This window comes from Nematolebias whitei, chromosome 11, assembly GCF_014905685.2.
Source record: "Nematolebias whitei isolate Nwh7 chromosome 11, NemWhi1, whole genome shotgun sequence".
NCBI lineage: Eukaryota > Metazoa > Chordata > Actinopteri > Cyprinodontiformes > Rivulidae > Nematolebias > Nematolebias whitei.
The window spans coordinates 37181572-37201551 of NC_056508.1; the positions used below are offsets into that span (position 1 = coordinate 37181572).

Here is a 19980-nt window from a genome sequence, read left to right on the forward strand (position 1 = left end):
ATAGATAGATAGATAGATAGATAGATAGATAGATAGATAGATAGATATAGAGATATAGATAGATATACACACACACAATTTTTTTTTTTTTTGTTCTCTATTTTATTTTTCAGGGGTGCTGAGATAAAATTTTAGGGGTGCTTGATCACCCCCAAAAAGAGGCTAAAATCGCCACTGGTCTAAACCATGTTCATATCTACCTACATTATGTTTCAGCTTTGCTCTGCAATCATTCTGACACCAGGCAATGTTGCATGTTCAGGACATTTCACTATCACAGTGTAAGACACCAATTAAACAAATTTATAAACACCTTTGTGTTAACAAAAAAATCAGGTATAAACAAAAAAGAACACTATATTTAAACGCTGCTCTTGAATACCGACAGCAGATATGAATGTATGTATGTGAGTTTACGCTTGTCCATTAGTAACTGTAACAAAATCAATGCTCTGGCTACATCTCTCCTGTTATTTACACCAACATTTATGCTCCTTAAACTCTTTTACCTGCTTCTTTGTAGAACCAAGAACTGGTCTCAGATCTGAACGAGTAAACCTGGTTGGTGGAAGGAGGAAATGTCACATTAAATCCATATTTAGTCAACAGGAAGCTGGGCTTGTCACATTGTGTTGTCTTACTCAGTCTTATCTGTTCTGATGGGTTGACCTCAGGCTTTTTGTTTTCCAATGAAGATTCACCTCTGCTGAAGATGGTTGACAAGATTTCTTTCTGTAATTGTGTGTTTTGGATAAGTAGACAAAGACTGAATGTAAAATATGTCATACACCATAAACCATAAACATGGGGTGATGCATAAAATTACACAAAAATAATCAGTTTTATGGCTTTGAGAATATTATAGCCACATAATAGATCAGAAATGATAAATACCTAAACTTTTGTAGTTTAACAAATCTACTTAAATCTTTTGTAAAAAGAGCATTTTGAATTTTTGATGGTAGCTCAACTCTACGTAGCCTAATCCTCAGAAGACGTTCTCATGCATGCAAACACTTGCTTTTTTCAGAGTCTGGCAAGGGACTTTCTTATCCTCATGGGGAATTATGTGTGTGTGTGTGTAAAACCCAGTGAGATGGACACAGTTTTATGTTCCATCAACAGATGGGGATTGTTCACGCTGTCCAAGTCCACAATTGTCACTCACTTCACCATGCATGGTGTGAGGGAGAGAGAAAGAAAAAGTTTATTTCTTTATTTGTTCTTGCATCTTTGGTCTTTCTATTAAAATGTACGAAGGAATGGTCATTTTTTTGTCTGACAGTTTTGGCCTCATCTTATATAAACCTTCAATCTTTCTCATAAAATATAAAATTCTGTTGCAAGTCACTTCATGGTTGTTCTTATTTTATTATTTTTGTCCGTTTAAGAATTTAGTAACATTCAAATTTGTCAAAGTCTAGTCAAATTTTATGTTTAGGGCCAAGATGTTGAGCACGTCTGTGAACAAATGTTTTGTTTTGTAGCGGATCTTTGTCACTGTGTGAGTCCGGTGTGTATTTTGTTTTGTATGAGAGGTTGTGTTTGAGAGGGATGGACTGAGTGTGCAGAGGGAGAGAACTTCACTCTGTGTGTGTGTGTGTGTGTGTGTGTGTGTGCGTGTGAGAGAGGAAAAAAAAAAGAGAGAGAGAGCATTTTGATGGATTAAGCTGGGCAGTGGATTAGTAGTCACTAAAGAGAAAAACTGAAGTGAATGGATGGATGAATTCTCAATTCAACCTTTATTTATCCAGGTTATACGGTAATGGAAGGATGGATGGATCATGGATGGATGGATCACGGATGGATGGATCATGGATGGATCATGGATGGATCATGAATGGATGGATGGATGGATCATGGATGGATCATGGATGGATGGATGGATGGATCATGGATGGATGGATCATGGATGGATGGATGGATCATGGATGGATGGATCATGGATGGATGGAGGAATTGTAAATGAGTGGGTTCTCTAATAAATATTCAAAGAAAAATTATCCTGTGATGAATTAAATTTTGTTACCTGTATAGCTTAAGGATTCATTTTTTTGTTAATATATAAAACTCAAACATGTTCACTTTTACATTTTCTTTAAGAATCTAGACCAGAGGTCTGCAACCTTTACGATCACAAGAGCCATTTTTACGTCTTCGTTCATTAAATTCAATGTGTCCAGAGCCACAACAACCTGCTACAACTGTGGTTATCAACTGGTGGCCCATGGGCCATTTTAAGTCTGTTGGAGGAGACTTTTGTGGCCAGTAGGGGCGACATTTTAAAGCTAAAAATATCTAATGCTTTTTGACATTTATTGACATTTTTACAATTTAAGACAAATGAAAAGACCTCATTATTGTAAAAGAGGGGGAAAATAGTTTTTTTAAATATAAAAACAACTATGAACTATGCAGACCTATGTGTGTATTTTTTTAATTGTGGAAAAATAATTAAGTATAGAAATAAAGCAAAAAGTTAAAGTGAACATTTGCAAAATAAATCACAGGAAAACAGCTAAAACTATGGTTGTTTTAATAACAACCAATAAAATTCAGTTTTGTGTTTGTCTTGGTCGAAGCTTGAAAGAGCCGCTACAGAAGGACCAACGAGCCGCATGTGGCTCCAGAGCCGCAGGTTGCAGACCCTTGATCTAGACAACCGTTTTCATGTCACCTGTCGGTCGGTCATAATGTTATGGCTGATTGTTGTAAAGACACCGGTTGTTTCATTTGAACTTAAAGTTGTGACTGGAGGATAGGTTTCATCCGGAAGTCTGGAAAAAAAAGTTTGAAGAGATTCACAAACCTTAACAACATTTTTAATCAGGCCAACAAAACACACTAAAACTATTTTTATTTATTGTGAGATTAATAATTACAGTAGTTTATAAACAACTAAAGGTAATCTACAACAACAGGTTAATGACAGATGACAGTTTAAAATGATCTAACTCTCCAAATAGTTGTTCCGTTAAAATAAAGTGACTAATTTGGATTGAACATATATTTTAACAGTTTTGATTGTAACTTACCTGGAACACACCTGGTACAGAGAAAGTCTTCTGTAAGAATAGAGTAATAAATAACGACATAATACTTTTCCTTTTCCCGTCTTGCTTCAGTAAAAATGATCTTTTTTTTTGTCCTCAAAAAGTAAACGTCATGTAAGTACGGACACAGATGTTGTATTTAATCTTAACGATGTAAGTTTAGATACAGATGTTACTGAACAGCTTTTTGTCCTGTGTGTCTGTTCATCTCTGATTCATGTTTTCAAACTGAATTACGCCCATTTAGGGATTATCTGACTGGGATCCCTCAACAATATGTTTAGCAGAACAACAGCTTTATGACTGGATTAAGCTGCAGTCAAAGACATTTAGTTGTGATTGTGGAGCCTGATTGGGGCTGACTGTGTTTAAGGTCATATGAACAAACATTTTGAAATATTGGACCTGATATTTAAGAAAATATTTTAAAACTTGTAGTTTTAGCAGAAGAGCATTAAAGAGGTTAATAGATTTAATTGAATCACTTCTGAACTGTATCAGTGTTGTTAGGATTATTATATTATTGACTAAAATAAGCAAACAGTCCAAAGTATTTTAGTAAAAAAAAAAGAAATATTTAATTTTTTTCCTAATTATGAAGGCTTAATTTCTTATCCTAATCAGTTCACTGCATAAGCCCAAATATTTAGAAGTAAATGTGTTTTAGACTGGTTTTTTTTTGGCAATTGTCAAAAGATCATCTTAAAAAAAAACGGGTAAATCTTTTTCCTAAACTGGTGTTTCATTGTTATTGTTGTGCTCCTGCTGGGTCTCAGTTAAATGACACGGACAATTTGTAAATGCCAAGAATAGACAACATAGTTCTGTGTGATTCAGATGGAGCTGTGTCCCAGTTCAGAAGTTGTAGAGTTTGTCCTCATTATAAGAGTTCATTTAGTCTGCACGTGGGTGAACCGTTCCACCAACAGCATGAGTCACAGATCAAAAGGTCTTTTAAAGTTAAAACCATGGCAACAAGCAACATTATTTTATGCTAAACGGACACGCACTCTGCAGCAGGAGAGTTTCACTGTTAGTCATATCCACTCAGAGCAGAAAACAGCTACTGTCCAGCAGAATGCTGAATTTTATTCACTAAAATTAACGAAATAATGGTCTGATGTGGTTACTCCTCTTTTGTGTGAATGGAAATGTCAAATAGTCATTCAACCTTTTATTTAGACAGGTTAATCCCATTGAGCCTTGAGGACTCATTTACAAGAGAGACCTGATTTCAACAAAGAATGATGACAACAATGGACAATCAAAAAAGAGGCATACAGATTAAAAAAAAAACCCAAACAAATTAAAATAAGATGGCAAAAATAGCAACAACAAAAAAAGCTAGATCATAAGGCGAATATAGAAAACTAAAATCAGGAACACATCTGCATTGGTCCTTGCCAGGAGTCCAACAGATTCTTGAAGCCACTTAGAGAGGTCAAGGTCGAGAGCTTCAGACCTTTTTGTAAGATATTTCAGGAAACAGGAGCGGAGTAGATGTAATAGTATGTCCTGAGCGCGCACGCTGTAGCTGCACTCACACAGTGACATGTAGGAGGAGATGTATGAAGGCAGCAGACCAAGAAGTGATTTAAAGATGAATATGTACCAGTGGAAGAGTCTGCATGAAGTTAATGATGAACAGCCAACCAGCAAATACAGGGTGCAGTGGTGGGTACGACATTATATATAATATCTATATATAGATATAATATATAGATATAATATTTAGAGTTCTTGCAGAGGAACTAGATTTGTGTGCAGACAACCCAGGACTTCTGATTTCACATCAACTTTGCTGAATGTCAAACACCGAGTCTGTATATTTTTACTATAGAAAACTCTTGTGTGTTTGTGTCCTTAAATGCATCAATTTAACAGAATATGGTCGGAGTACGTCTTGTAATGAAGATTGCGCTGAAACAAAAACCGACTGTGCGTGCACATATTGTAAATGGACTGTACTTCTATAACACCTTTCTATCTTATCAAGATACTCAAAGCACTTTACAACACAATCTGTGCCCTCATTCACCCTTTCATACAGCACTCTACTAGATCTATACAAAGAATAATCAGAGCTTCGTCACATTCACGCACCGATGGGACACACATCGGAGGCGATGAGGAGTTCTGACTGCTGGAGGAATCAAACCCCCCAACTCTCCCATTGGTGGACCGGACGACTGTTCTAACCACTCAGCCACAGATACACAGCCTGTGTGCAGATACGGTGTTTGTCTCTTAAAGGTGCTTTATGTTTCATCTCAGTTTTTTTTTTTTTTACACCATTTCCTGTTTTTTTGTGCCGGTTTTACTGCTTCAGCATATTTTAGCTATTTTACCCACTTGTAAATCAAAATGTTCAGCTTGTTTAGGACATCACAACTCAGGTTTGGCATTTTGTAGCTAGTATACTTATTGAAATATTTAATTTTATTTACATTGTTTTTTTCTCATTGATTTGAATGAACTCTTCAAACCCTTGAAAAAAACTTGTGAAGTTTAAGGTGACTTTAGCGGTCTTGCCTCATTTTTAGTTTTTAATTATAGTTCTGCTAATTTCAGCCTTTAGCTACTGTTCTGCTAATTTTAGCTTTTAGCTAGTATTTTAGCTTTTGTTTTGTTAACTTCAGCACTTAGTAGTTCTGCTAATTTAAGCATTTAGCTATTGTTCCGGTCATTTTAGTTTTTATCTCTTGTTTTGTTGGCTTTAGATTTTAGCTTTTAGCTCATTTTAGGTTTTTTTAAAATCTTTGTTTTAGCCACTGTTTTATTAGTTTTAGCTTTTAACTTGTGTCATAAGGTGGGAGAGGAGTGAGTTTGTTAAACACGTGTGAGGGTGTTATCAGTCAAACAGTAAAAGCAAAGTGCTGACTGTTTGTGACGACAGTAAACTCACCAGAGGTTGAAACATCTGCTCACAGTGTTGGTGTGTGTACACATGCACATACATGTGTAACTGGATCTTTACAAACATGATGTCTTTCTTTCTGTGTGCAGAACACAGCATGCACTAATGTGCATTTTCTGCAACGTGTCTGATGATTTTACTCATCGTTTAGTGTTTTAGTGTAAATCTGAGGGCAAAAAGTCAGCATGCATTTTTTTTCCTGTTAGGGATTAAAGGTTTAGAGAGGAGAGAAAATGAGAGTCGCGTCAAGCAGCACTAATAATCACATGATGTGTGTGAGGGGTGTGACTTGATTCTTTGCCTGCACTGCTGTGAAGAAAAGACTGAAAAAGATTATTTGTATTACGCACTGAGCTTTATTTCAACATTATCACCCTCTATGGAACAGAGAAAGTCAGGTGATGATAATGCTTTTACCCTTGTCAGTGTGTTAGCAAAATAACTCATGCATTACTGGATGGAGTTTAATGAAACTCTCAGAAAATAATCATTGGATGCTCATCTACAATTGATTTATGGTCGGGTTATTCCTAATTCAAGATGGCCTCCACAGCTAATCAAACATATCAAACACAAAATTAATCACAACTCGGTCAATTTTAGCAACATTGAGCTAAAATTTGCTGAAAGCGATACAACCTACTAAATAAAATTTGTTTTGTAAGCAGCAAAACTACAGCATTTCTCAGCAACAAATTTGTAAAAATTGTAACTAAGTTAGAACATGGACAGAAAATTCAGACATGTTAAATAGTATTCAGTCAGTAAATGCTTGAGCAAGTATTGTGATGCAATTCTTAAAAAAAGACAGGAGTAGGCCATCTTTTCTGTAGTCCAAAAGTCCAGGATTTGGATCCATCTCGTCAAGCTTTTCTTGTCAGTCCGGTAGCAATTTCTGCACGTAATGTGGTCAGTGAAGCAGTTGAATTGTGATTTCCATGCTTGATCTGAACCACAGCTGCTTGTTGCAGTTCCCCCACCCCAAGTATGCTAGATTACATTATCAGATAATATGAAAGCACCTGTGATGCTGATCTGTGTGACCCTGTGATGGATTTGTGACCTGTCCAGGGTTTATCTGACCTAGAAAGGAAGAAATGGGTAAAGATAATGGATGGATGGATAGATGGATGGTGTCATTATGTAGTCACATTCATCTAAAGGCACATTGTGCTGTTAATCTCTTTGTGTCAATCTTACTCTGTTTTTCTTCTGCACTCAACACCAAAGCAAAGTCCTCGTGTCTGTATGATCAAGTTAGTTCACTCCTTGGTAATAAAAATGTTCTGATTCAGATTCCAGAGGATTCCAGGTATAATACATCTGAGTGTCAGTACTTTACATTTTTGTTGCAAACTCACACAATTTTTTCATACACATATTTTAACACTTATCCTGCGCATCCAGTCTTTATTTTTCTTGCATACCAACTGATTCCTTCTTTATCAGCATCATGTGTGTGAATCTATTTAAGGCATCTGTGTGGGTGGGTGTAAGGAAGGATGTAGTTGTTCCTAAGTGAGTGTGTTCCTCTGTATATTGAGGCCAAGTCAGGCACAGAAAAGCCTCTCTCTCTCTCTCTGTGTGTGTAGGCATAATTTTGAAATAGCAGTTTTAATTCCTAAAATTATAAATTGCTTCTTTTCTTGTGACGTGAGAAAACTCTTTGAAAGAGCAACAAATGTTCCTGTAAATGCAGCTCTAAGAGCTATATTCATCTGTGGTGTTCTTGATTTAGAAAAGAAAGGTCAGATAAACAAAGAAATAAATGAATGTCAAACTGTTTGCCCTTTTGTAAATGACAGGAAAACTGTCACATTAGTGGTAATGGATTGGTGTGAACCATCTATAAACTGATGCACGTTGTGAATCACTGCAGATCTCCAAAAGAAGACGCCTTTAAAATATTTTAATAGCATTTGCTAATTTTATCTGTATGGAACCTCTTTGAATGAATTATTGTCCTAAAAATATAATTTGACTGTGCAGAAGTTAGAAATTGTAGCTCCCATGTGCATCTAGATATAAATGAATTAAACCTCTGGATCAGGACAAGAAAATTAAAATCAAAGGATTAAAGACATCATCTGATCTAATAAAACAGTAATATACCCAACTATGTCAACAGTAAACAAGAGAAATTATTTTCAGACAAAGTGATTTGGAACAAATACTCGTAGATCTCTCAGTACTGCACATAAATATAATTTCGAAGGTTTGACCAAACCCACTATAACTCTATTCTATTTCATCATAATCATGAAGAAATTATTTCATCATGATTTTAAAGTAAAATCATCTTAGGTGGTGGGTGATATGCATTCTTCTAAGGAATGCTAGGCCTTTGGCTAGAAAATGTTTTTGCACCAATGTCACGCTCAGCGGCCTACATGGTACAACCTCGCTCTCCTCTTCGACCACGACTACGGATCATCCTTTTGCCTGTTCACACAGCTCCTGGCTCTCGACCCCTGCTACGTCCCTGGATTCTGTTTCCTGCCCAGCCCTCCAACGTTCTCTGTCTCAGCCCTGCTCCTGCCACAGAAGGTTAGTGACGTGCACACCACCTCTCTCAGCTCCCAGAATCTTTTTGCAGTCACTAACCTGTCTGTCTTCATAGATTGGACCAGAACTGAGGCTCGGATCCTCCCCAGACAAACGCCTTTTAATAAATAAAACCTTTTATTTTAATGTCCTGAGTCAGGTCTTGTGCTGATCCATACAGACTCGTTACAACCAAAGCAGGTTGGGGGACACAAAAACGTTACAAATCCAATAAGGGTCATAAAATGAGTCACATACCATATTTTTCGCCGTATACGTCACAACTTTTAGCAAAAAATTTGCAAGTTCTTTGCCTTATACACCAAAGCGACTAATATACGTTTTTTTCCACATATTTATAACCCAATTTTAGGCTGAGATCTGACAATTTCATTCATTCCGAAATGAAAAATGTTAAATATTAATAATAATAATAATAATGTCATCACAATGTCAGCACTGTATGTTTACAATGGTGAAATTAGTCTCTGCATTTAACCCATCCACCACCAGGTGGTGCAGTGGGCAGCTATTGAAAGCGCCCGGGAGGCATTTTGGGGATGAGGTGTGCTGCCCAGAGACACCACGTGATGTGCAGTGACTGGGGATCGAACCTGGGACTTTCGGGTCCCAAGCCGGCTGCCCTGCCTCTACACATATTACCATTTTCAGCCGCTAGAGGGCCATCACGTATTATGGCAAGCCAAGTGTCTCATTAACAGGTAAAAGTGGCTATTAATGAGGCACTTGGCTTGCCATACAGGCCACCTTTGTCTCGCTCCGGAACTCTTGGAGCAAATGTCAAATCTGATTTGACCATTAAAGTGCATTTATTATGGAAAAGTTCAACAGACACACACATTTACTATGATGTCGAGCAAACGAACAATTGTTTTTAAGTGTTAATCTTGTTAAATTCTTGTTAAGGTCCTCCCATACACTCTCCCACGGCCGCCATTTGGCACAACACCGACCCCTGTTTCCGGATGTTCGGCAGTGACAGTTAACAAACGCGAAGCGTCAGCGGTGACGCATAATAGATGCGACTTATATGGCGAAGCGACGTATTAGGTCCCCCCCCCCCCCCCCCTTTATTGGACTTCTTTGGACTGATGCAACATGTACGGCGGCAAATAGGACTTATTAATAAATGGTACACAGAAATGACAATGACACACAGACAAAGCAGGATGTGTGAGTGTGTATTGGATGAATGTTTGTGTGTTTTGAACGGAGCCATGGGGGCTTTAAAGGTTTTAAAGCCAGGGGGGTCACAGAAGCCTTTTGGACTCGCTGCTTAGCACCCAAATGTCAGGAGACCACAGACACGGGAGAGAACATGAGACACAAACATCCTGTATCAACATCCACTCTTATTATCTGTCTGGTTCACACACGCAGCCTCACAAGCACAGTTTGTCACGTTAATGCTCACAGAGCGCGCTTAGCAAGTGCAGTGTTAAGCTTTGTAAACCAAAGTGAGTAAAACTCTCTCCTGACAGATTTGACCCAGTTGGTCTCACGCAGATCGCAAGCTTTTTATATTAAATTTTGCAGAAAGATTAAAAGCATAAGTCAAAAACTCAACATTTACAAACACTTTAATACAGAATGAATATTATACACATGTAACACTTAAAGAAGAAAAACGTCTAATGGTGAAAAAATTAGATAGGGTGCTCAAATGTCTAAAATATGCATACTTAATCTGTTAGAGTTCAGATTATGTCATAGGGATCAGTCTCAGCTACTACCACATCAAAGTTTAGGTCACTTTTTGTAAAACTGACTGAGGAGGAGTCCCGAGTGTTTTTATGTGAACAACAACTTGATATTGAACAAACCGTACCTGGACATGAAACATCATGGAAACAAAACAGTAAAAATTAATAATCAAAGTGGCTGAAGACTCAACGAACCAGAAATGCAGGAAATGTGATGAGATTATCTGTTTCAGCTAAGCAGGTTTATGACCTGTGGGATAAACGAGAGCTCAAATCTTCAGCAGTCTCCTCCTTTTTTACTACGGTGCTTTCTGTGCAAGTGACACACAGCAGCAGCTGCTTCAGCTGATGTGATCATTGCAGCCGCAGCAGTTCGTCGCAGCTTTATAACTCTTATTTATCAGCAGCTTGAACTGAAACGTTACAGCATAACCTTTATGCTCAGTCAGTTGATTTACACTTTCTAACCAGTATCGCAGCTTAAAATTTAGCAACAATTTTTTTAATCAAGAAAATGTTTCTACAGCACTTTCCAAATAAATAGAGATAGACTATTTTAAACATATTGATACCAATACTGATTATAAAGGCTGTTTTAAAATGGAATAGATGTTTGTGTTTTGCTGAAAGTAAAGTTGTATGCATGCATATGCACACCTTTTCTTGGCATACGATTACTGGCTGCGTGTTTGTATTCAGCACCTTCCTCCTTCACCTAGTTTCTCGTACAGCACAGCCTGCTGCCGTGACAACTGTGGTCATGGAGACTTGTGGATCAACTGAGAAGACTCTCAACGGGGGAAATAAAGGTGTGGAGAGGCACACTGAGAATTACAGGAAATGAAGGAAAGAGCATAAAGGACAAGAGGTGGTCAGAAGGGGACAGAGTGCAAGCAGAACGAGTTGGAGGAGTGCAAGGAGGTGATAATAAAGAGGAAGAATAAACCTCAGAACAGAAATAAGGAGAGGCTGTAGGTGCTAAAAGTTGTATTAAAGTTGTAGAGGAAAAAAGATTTCTCCAACCACCAACTGATTAGATGCAGGTGTGAGTAAAAGTGCTGAAAGACTTTGCTGACCTTTGCTAAAGAAGCTAAAACTGACTTACGAGGATCAGAATAAGCTTTTTTATCATTGCAGAGAAGTACAGTGAGATTATGTTTGTGCAGTCGTCCAAAAGATGGGCAGAGTGCACGTTGCTGCTGCTCCTAAGAGCGCGGCCCCTAGATAGATGGGGAAAAAGGCCATTATTTATTTATTAATTATTTATTTATCAACCTTTATTTAATCAGGCAAATCCCACTGAGATCACATATCTCTGTTGCAAAGGAGGCCTGGGCCTGAAAGCAGCCCAACATTCATGTTTCTGGTCTGTGGGAGGAAACCGGAGTACCCAGAAAAAACCCACACAAGCACAAGAAGAACATGCAAACTCCACACAGAAAGACCCCAGGTCCAACCTGGGATTGAACCCAGGACTTTCTTGCAGTGAAGCAACAGTGCTAACCACTGAGCCATCGTGCTGCCATGTCAGAACTGCCATGAGGAAAGGATAGTGGTATTACAAAAAAGATCTTCACACCTTGTCCTTATCAGGACACAATTTAGGACATTAAAAAACTCGACCAGCAAGCACATTTATAGACACATTAGTATGCATTTGACGACAAGATGGTGAGATTTGTCCATAAAGCTCTTCCAGATAGCACCATAGTCCTGATAAGATGTTGGCATCAGCGGTACAACTCTGATAAGCATTCACGGGGTGGTGTGTGTGTGTGTGTGTGTGTGTGTGTGGGGGGGGGGGTTGCGATAGATAGAGCCTTCTTAGTTTACACTTATACCAGGAGAAATTTGATGTTGGCCTGCTTCAAGGCCGAACGGGGGAGTCAGTTTCTGATAAGTCACGGTTGTTGATTTTTTCAGGCAGACATTTCTCGTCAGCCTTGAGTTCTGTTGGTACTTTCGATGTTCCAAAATGGCTAGATTTGTGGGCATTCACTGGTCCGTGCTTATTAGCTCCCTCCAAGGTTGTCCCCAACATTCTGGCAAGTCTCAGAAGCTGCAGGTAGCCTGCAATTCTCACAAATCGCTTCCATCTTACGGTTTAGCTCATAAATCAGCTGATGTTGAGTGCTCGAAGCACGAACCAAACCTTCACACAAGTTCGGCAGGTTTGCCATGGCCAAAACTGCTGCTGCCTTCTTCTTTAATAGGCGACAACATGGGTATCCGCTGGTGCCAAAAAGCAGAAACCCTTCTATCACGATTCCAATGATATAAACATCTTCAGTGTCTTCCTGAGACAACATGGAAAGGCACATTAACTTCCAAACCCCGCACGGATGCATGACGTACCCTGCCGCGTGTGTCTCAGTAAGGCATGAGGGTTCTCCAGGACCCTGTCACTTGGTTGAAAAAAATTGTATCAATTGCATTGAAAGTCCATCTGACCAGATCCATAACAATAGTTTACGATTTAGAAGATGTGTAAATAGAAGCTCCGATACACAAGTCAGAGAGCAAAAAAGCAGAAGGAGGACGGGAGAGGGAAGAAAAACATCCGTCTTGCTCGAAAGCTAGTGAGGAAAAAAAAAAATTAAAGCTTCCAATTATTAAAGCTGAAACAAAACAAACAAAAGCAACAACAACAAAAAACATAGAGCACTAGCTAAAAGCCAAAAAGAGCAAAGCAATAGCTAAAAGATGGGAGATGGGAGACTGCAACAAAGCCAAGATTCGACTTGTCTGCTGGATTCCTTAGATAGAAAACTTTACTAATTGGCTTTGTTGTATGTGAATGTTCCTGTAAAGTGCCCTGAGACAACTTTGTTGTGATTTGGCGCTATATAAATAAACTGAATTGAATTGAATTAAAAGTCAAAGCAAGCAAAATGCTAGCTAAAGTAGCAAAATGTAAGCTAAAAACTAAAAGTAGCAAAAGGGTATCTAGTAAGTAAGTGCTATGTGTTGTCATCATTGTATGTTCCCATGCAATGACGGAATTAGTTCTCTGCATTTAACCCATCACATGTGAGATACACCCAGGTGGAGCAGTGGGCAGCTGTAAGTGCCCGGGGAGCAATTAGGGATTGGGTGTCTTGCTCAGGGACGCCACGACATATGGGAACAGCGGGGAGTTGAGCCGCGTCTTTCTGGTCCCAGGTCGGCTGCCCTACCTTTACCCCATTTTAGCCCCTATCTAAAAGCTAAAACATAAAAACAGTAGCTAAAGGTGTAGCAAAAGGCTAGGTAAAAACGTAGCAGAATGGTAGCTTAAAATAGTGCAGGCTAGCTAAAAGTTAAAAGTAACCAGCAGATGAGTTTTTTAATATATGAATGTCTAAAATTGCACAAAGTATGCAGAAGTAGGTAGATTCCAAAAATGTACAAAACCCCCTAAAACCATGAAAACAGCACTGTGTGTGTGGCGAATCTTCATTCATTCAATAAATCCTAAAGTTGACCTGTGTTTCTGGTTCCCATCTCCACAGACAGACTGATAAAACCATGTGGTTGTCTGTGTGACACAGAGAAGCACGGCTGTGATGCTGCTGCCTTCTCTTTAATACCAACTCTGGATTAGTTTGGAGGTTTTGGTGGTCGGCCAGTACCACCACTGGCTGTTTCTACTGCGATTGTAGCCATGCTCTGTCTTTTGACATCTGGATTATGAATATTTTAAAGTAAAAATAGAGCCTAGCTACAACTGCACAGATTTAACTGGAGAGGCAGAGCAGCAGGACAGGAGGAAACAGAGGCTGAATTCAGCTGCTGAGCCGTTGGTGAACATGAACTGGTGCTGTTTCAGAGATATTAAAGAAGGTTCAGATTAGTTCAGAGCAAAATGGGTCATTTTTATTAGTGGCGTGTGAGTTATAAAGAGCACAGTGGTATATTTCCCTAATTACACAAATACATTTTTTACATTTTACTGCATGTTTCTTTCATTCATGCACTTTAAAGGACTTTCGTGATTTATAAGTTTGTTAATTAGTAAGAATCATTTCCTCTCTGTCTCATCTTCTATAATCAGCATCTAAAGACAGCACACGATCAGTCTGTTTCTGGAGATGAGAGATCAGTTGCAGATAAGATAAAGATAAAGATGAACACAGACATGAAGCGAAGAAGGAATAGGGAACTGGAAGATACATGAGGGATGCAAATACAACGTAGGAGAGGTGAGAGCCTGAGACTATCACTTGTCTATGTTTCTTTATTTATGGCCAGGATTAAAAAAAAAGATAATCTTGTTTTATTTTTGTAAGTTTAAAATGCGGTGTGACAAACTTACGATGTTGTTACGCAACATATAGACGCTTTAACTTTGAATATAAAAGTGAGTAACTGGTCATCTAATTGCTCATTTTCTTGTGGTGACTTTGTTTTCTTGCTGAAATGTAGCTTGTTGTCATGGAAACCATCATCATGCCAAATAAATTTAACCATAAAACCTAAACAAGATAAAATGTTGAGGAAATACTTCCAGGCAAAAAATATAGAGACCTATGTGATCTTGAATGTGTGAAAATGTAAAATTTATTTCTAAAGAGGATAACATATTACATGACATTTATTCACTGATGTTTCCTAGTTTTTTTTTAAGTTTCAAGTTTCTCAATATTTTTTATTTGTCTGTCAACAAACTAAAAAATCTAATAATCAATGGACGTGCATGAACAGTTAATTAACTCTTGGAGTCAATCCAATTCAATATGGCTGCCACAACTAGTCAACACTAACTCTAAAATGGCTTTAACTGAGTTATTATCCAGATATTACGCTAACATTTGGCATGCCCAATAATTCAGGTAAAAAATCCAACAAAGTTCAGGTAGGTCATCTGGACGGTTATTTTTTGTTGTTGTTGAGACGTTTCATCCTTCATCCAAAGGACTTCATCAGTCCGAGGAGCCACCAACAGTCACAGTATCACAAGCAGCACCCCACCATAGTGGACCAACCAATTTTCTGGTGATAAAATGGTTTCTGGGGCCTGCACTCTCCCCCGTCGACTCCTCTGAGGCAGTCGTAGCTAAAGTGGTTCAAAACATCAAAGTTCATGCTCAATAATTTATGTTTTTTACCTGGATTATTGAGCATGAACTTTGATGCTTTGAACCACTTTGGCTATGGCTGCCTCAGAAGAGTCGACAGGGGAGAGGGCAGGCCCCAGTAGCTATCTTAGCACCAGCAAACTGGTTGGTCCACTATGTGAGTGTGCTGCTTGTGGGACTCAGTTTGTTTGTGGCTCCTCAGACTGATGAAGTTCTTTGGATGAAGGACGAAACGTCTCAACAACAACGACAACAAAATAAGTCCAGATAACCCGACTAAACTTTGTTGGACATTTGGTGTTGTAGTATTAAAGACTAATTCCCAACACATCCCTTGGCATGCTAGGGGGTGGAGGACATAATCCTTCAAGAAGTGATAGCGTTTCATTTTAAATTTAATTTTACTTTAAAAAAATGAAGATAATAATGCACAATTAGTATGTTTTCAAACGTATTAACCTGACTCATTAATGTTATTCTTAAATTATTGTCTAACAAGAAAAAAAAAAAAAGATGTTATTATTGTTTAAAGTAGCCCAGATGAGGGATGGTTCTCAATGACCTTAATAAAACACTGAGGCGTGAGCTCACCTTGTCTTTAGATATGGGATAGAAAATTGACAAGTTTGACAAAAATCCAAAGAATGTCCAAAAAAGATTTCATTAAGACTCGGTGAGCTTCTTTTAAAATATAAAATCAGGGTATGATAAGCCTTTTTATTGGTGATATCAGCGACTCTGCTGTGAATCTATGAAACGTCCAGCCTCAGCCTTTCTTGACCTCGTTAATCTCATTAAGACCAAAGGGGACGAGGGCTAATAGAAGCTGATTATCCTGCTTCTGGCTGCCTGGCTGACTCACCTCCATACATAGTGTGCCACACACACACACACACACTGACCCACTAAAACACTTTCACCTTATGCATAAACAGCCATCTCCCAAACCTTCCCATTCAGACAGTAAACCCATACAGTTGGTGAGTGGAGGTAGTGCTGCACGTCAGTCCTTTTAAACAACTAGAACACAACTTGTCCTTTTCTCACTGGTTTTGATGGTTACACAGGAGCTGTCTGACCAGTTCATGGTTTGTTCACCTGTTGGATTTTAATTCTGTTCATTTTTTTTTACCTAAACGTTTGTTTTTATTTAGCTGAGCTCTAATCATTTCCTGTTTAAAACCATGTGATCCGGGCTGACGTCACTACAGCTGTCAGTCGCACACAGAGCATTATGGGAGGCTCCGGTACACGTTGGGTGGGGGTGAGGATGATGAGGGTTAGACTGACACACACACAAACTACACACACCGGCTAACATGAGCCACGCAGCATTGAATGTTATGTCAGCTCATGTTATCATCAGTGAGGGAGGTGACATCGACTGAGCCTTCGACGGCTGTGTGTGTGTGTGTGTGTGTGTGTTGTGATGCTGCCAGCTGATTTGTTAGGTAGGTCAGGCCTGATGATGGGGCTGGACTAGTCCTTCTTTTGAATCAATTGTGTATAAACACACACAAACACACACTACTAGGGGTTTGATACTATAATATCAAAAAAGTCCTTAAAAGTATTTTAGAATATATTGATACAATGAAACACAATGTGAAGTAATATATTACAATGTGCTTTATTTTATTCCTTGGGAAAATATGATTTGTTTTAGTCTCACTGCTTTTACAAAAATAAAAACATCATTTAATAAACCTGGTCTCAAACAATGCAAACGTTATCTACCAGTAAGGTTTTTTGCCTAATATCAATATATTAAATTCATAAACACAATAAGATAAAAAAACAAACAAGATTCCAGTTTTCAATGATGCTTTCTGCAGCACTAAGAGCCTTTGAAGACAAGTATTTTGACTGAATAGGGAAATGCGATTCTTTTAATTGATTCAGTTTAAATAATATTTATCTATTTGCTTCATACAAAAAAAATTCAAAGTGGCACAAATGTTTTTAAATGTGGTAATTTTGGTCATTTCTAAGTGTAGCTTGTTTCAAATAAACAATTTTCACAGCTTTTTGTTCAGGCAGACCTCACTGTGGATCATCATGAAACATCAAGTGCATGAGCTCCAGAGAAATGAGACTGAAAAAATTCATGCTAGGAGCAAATTTTTACTATATTTGTCGCAATGTATTACATTGGCTCTATGTTTATGCTAGTTCATTAATTATCCTGAATCAATTATTTATGAAAACTAAGACACTGTTAGATGATCAAAATAACATTACTTTACAAGTTAACAATAATCAAAAAGTACTATTTGACATGATTTGGTGTTTAATGTCGTAAGTGCAGGCAGAGAGCAGGATACTCCAGGTAAAATGAAACATTTAAAGTTTATTTTAAATAAACAATAAAACGCTGACGGAGCAGCAGAACTTTAACAAGGAGGGAGATGACATGAAGAGAAGGCCAGGCCACGACACCGTGGAAGGTAATGAACGGATACCAGGGGAGTGAAAACACACGGACTAAATACCAGACACTAATCAAGTTCAAGTTCGAGGTTCTTTATTGTCATTTGCATCACATGTGGTACATGAGGTGGAACAAAATTGTGTACTCAGGGTTCCAGTTACACCCAAAAATAGCAAAAATAAAAAGTATAAAAAGAGGATTTAAGATGTACACTAAGATAAACGCTAAACGGTACGCTGAAAGATCTATGGTATATGTTAAACACTAATAATGTAAAATAAAATGGTATATTGTCAAGACTATAGTCAGGACACTTTTGAAACATGTTGTATTTGCAGGTACCACATTTTTTTGTTCAGGTGAAGATATTGAACAGATGTTGGAGATGATACAGTTCAGTAAAAATACAAACTTGGTTTCAACTTAATAAATTATCATTAAATTTGGAGAAAAAACTACATGATATTTAGGAATAGAAATAAAATGATCGAAGTCCCATTTAAAATTGACAGTATTGAAATTCATAAAGTTAATGAAATAATGTTTTTGGGTGTCGTTATTGATGAGAAGCTGACATGGAAATCTCTTATAAATTACTTAAGAATAAAAATAGCAAAATCAATTGCATTACTGTATAAAGTAAAAGCGTTTTTGAATGACAAAGCTTTGTATATATTGTATAATGTAATGATTGTTCCATATTTATCTATTGTATTGAAATTTGGGTACAAAACAATTACAAATCCTATTTTTATTGTACAAAAAATAGCTATAAGAATTATTAGTAGGAAGTGTTATGATCACCCGACAAATATATTATTTCATCAGTTGAACATATTAAAATGTTATAATTTGGTTGAATATAGTATTTTACAAGTCATGTATAAAGCTCATAAAAAATATTACCCCCAATATTCAATTCAAATTTGTTAAAAAAAAAAGAGAGTCATTATTACCTGAAGGGAAATAATGTAAAACCTCCATTTAGAACTAGTGTGAAGGAGCTGCGTTGTCATTCAGGGAACAGGATTGTGGAATTGTTTTGATATCACCATAAACATTTCCAAAACAATTTATATGTTTAAAAAGATGATTAAGTTAAAATTGTTAAGAAAGCATGATACCATGTGAAGAATGCCTGATGGTTTTTGTTTTCGCTTTGGGGATTGTTCAAGTCTGAGTTTGTAGTTATTTTATACATTTTTAAATAATGGGCAGATATTACAAGAATGATCTTCTTCTTGTACTGGGCTTCTTTTAACAGATGAGGGCGTCTGCAGGTGATGTAAGGTTGTAAGGCTTCGGTTGGGTTCTATGATTGTAGCCTCAGCGTTGTTGCACTTAGAAGAGTTTGTGTTTTAACTCAAGCAGATATGACAGAATCAACTCCTTTAGAATAATTAATTAGTTGCTCATGAGTTGCCCGAGAGAGTGAAAAAAACTTGTTAGTTGTTCGTATAACTGCAAAGATTCACACAACATAATGTGACACTTGCTGCGTGAGGGCTGCCCATCACGACTGCCACAAAGCTTGTCTTAGACTCGAGAGAACAAAAAGAGTTTTTCTAATTTACAGACTGTTTAAATGATATTTAATTTCGCTATAAAGCAAAATTCTCTATTTTATATTGAAAATGTTTATTTTAGTGACAAAGTGTTTTTACAGCCACACCACATATCAGCAACATGCTTGTAATATTTCTTTATTGCTCATTATTACATTAGAGTAAATGTCAAACTTTCTGAATGTTTTTCCCAAAAACTTATATAAATAATTTTTTTATCTTGCATTTGAACTGTACTGCATTTTCCACCGTACACATCTCACTACTGTGTAAGTCGCATCAGTCCAAATATCTAATAAAGTGGGAAAAATCATAAATATGACGCTTCGCTGTATAAGTTGCATCTATTATGTGTCACCACTGACAACCCGGAAATGTGGGCCGGTGTTGTGCCAAAAGTTAATTGGCTGCCAAATGGCGGCTGCGGGAGCATGCGCAGGAGGACTTTAACAATAATTTAACAAGATTAACACATAAAAACAATTATTTGTTTCCTCAAAATTATAGTAAAGGTGTGTCTCAGTTGAACTTTTCCTTAATAAATGCACTTTGACGGTCAAATCAGCTGCATTTCAAAAGCCGATTCGCAGAATCAGGAACGCACAGAGGGACGATTCGCTGTGCATTTCTTCAAAATTTAATAAGATAACCACCTAAAAACAATTATTTGTTTGTTCGACATTATAGTA

General features: G+C 37.6%; 1 protein-coding gene across 1 annotated transcript in view; it reads left to right on the plus strand.

Moving 5' to 3' along the window:
- The window catches only part of cacna1db (calcium channel, voltage-dependent, L type, alpha 1D subunit, b), an 88639-nt gene that overhangs the window by 6191 nt on the left and 62468 nt on the right, over positions 1–19980 (plus strand). The window lies entirely within an intron of this gene.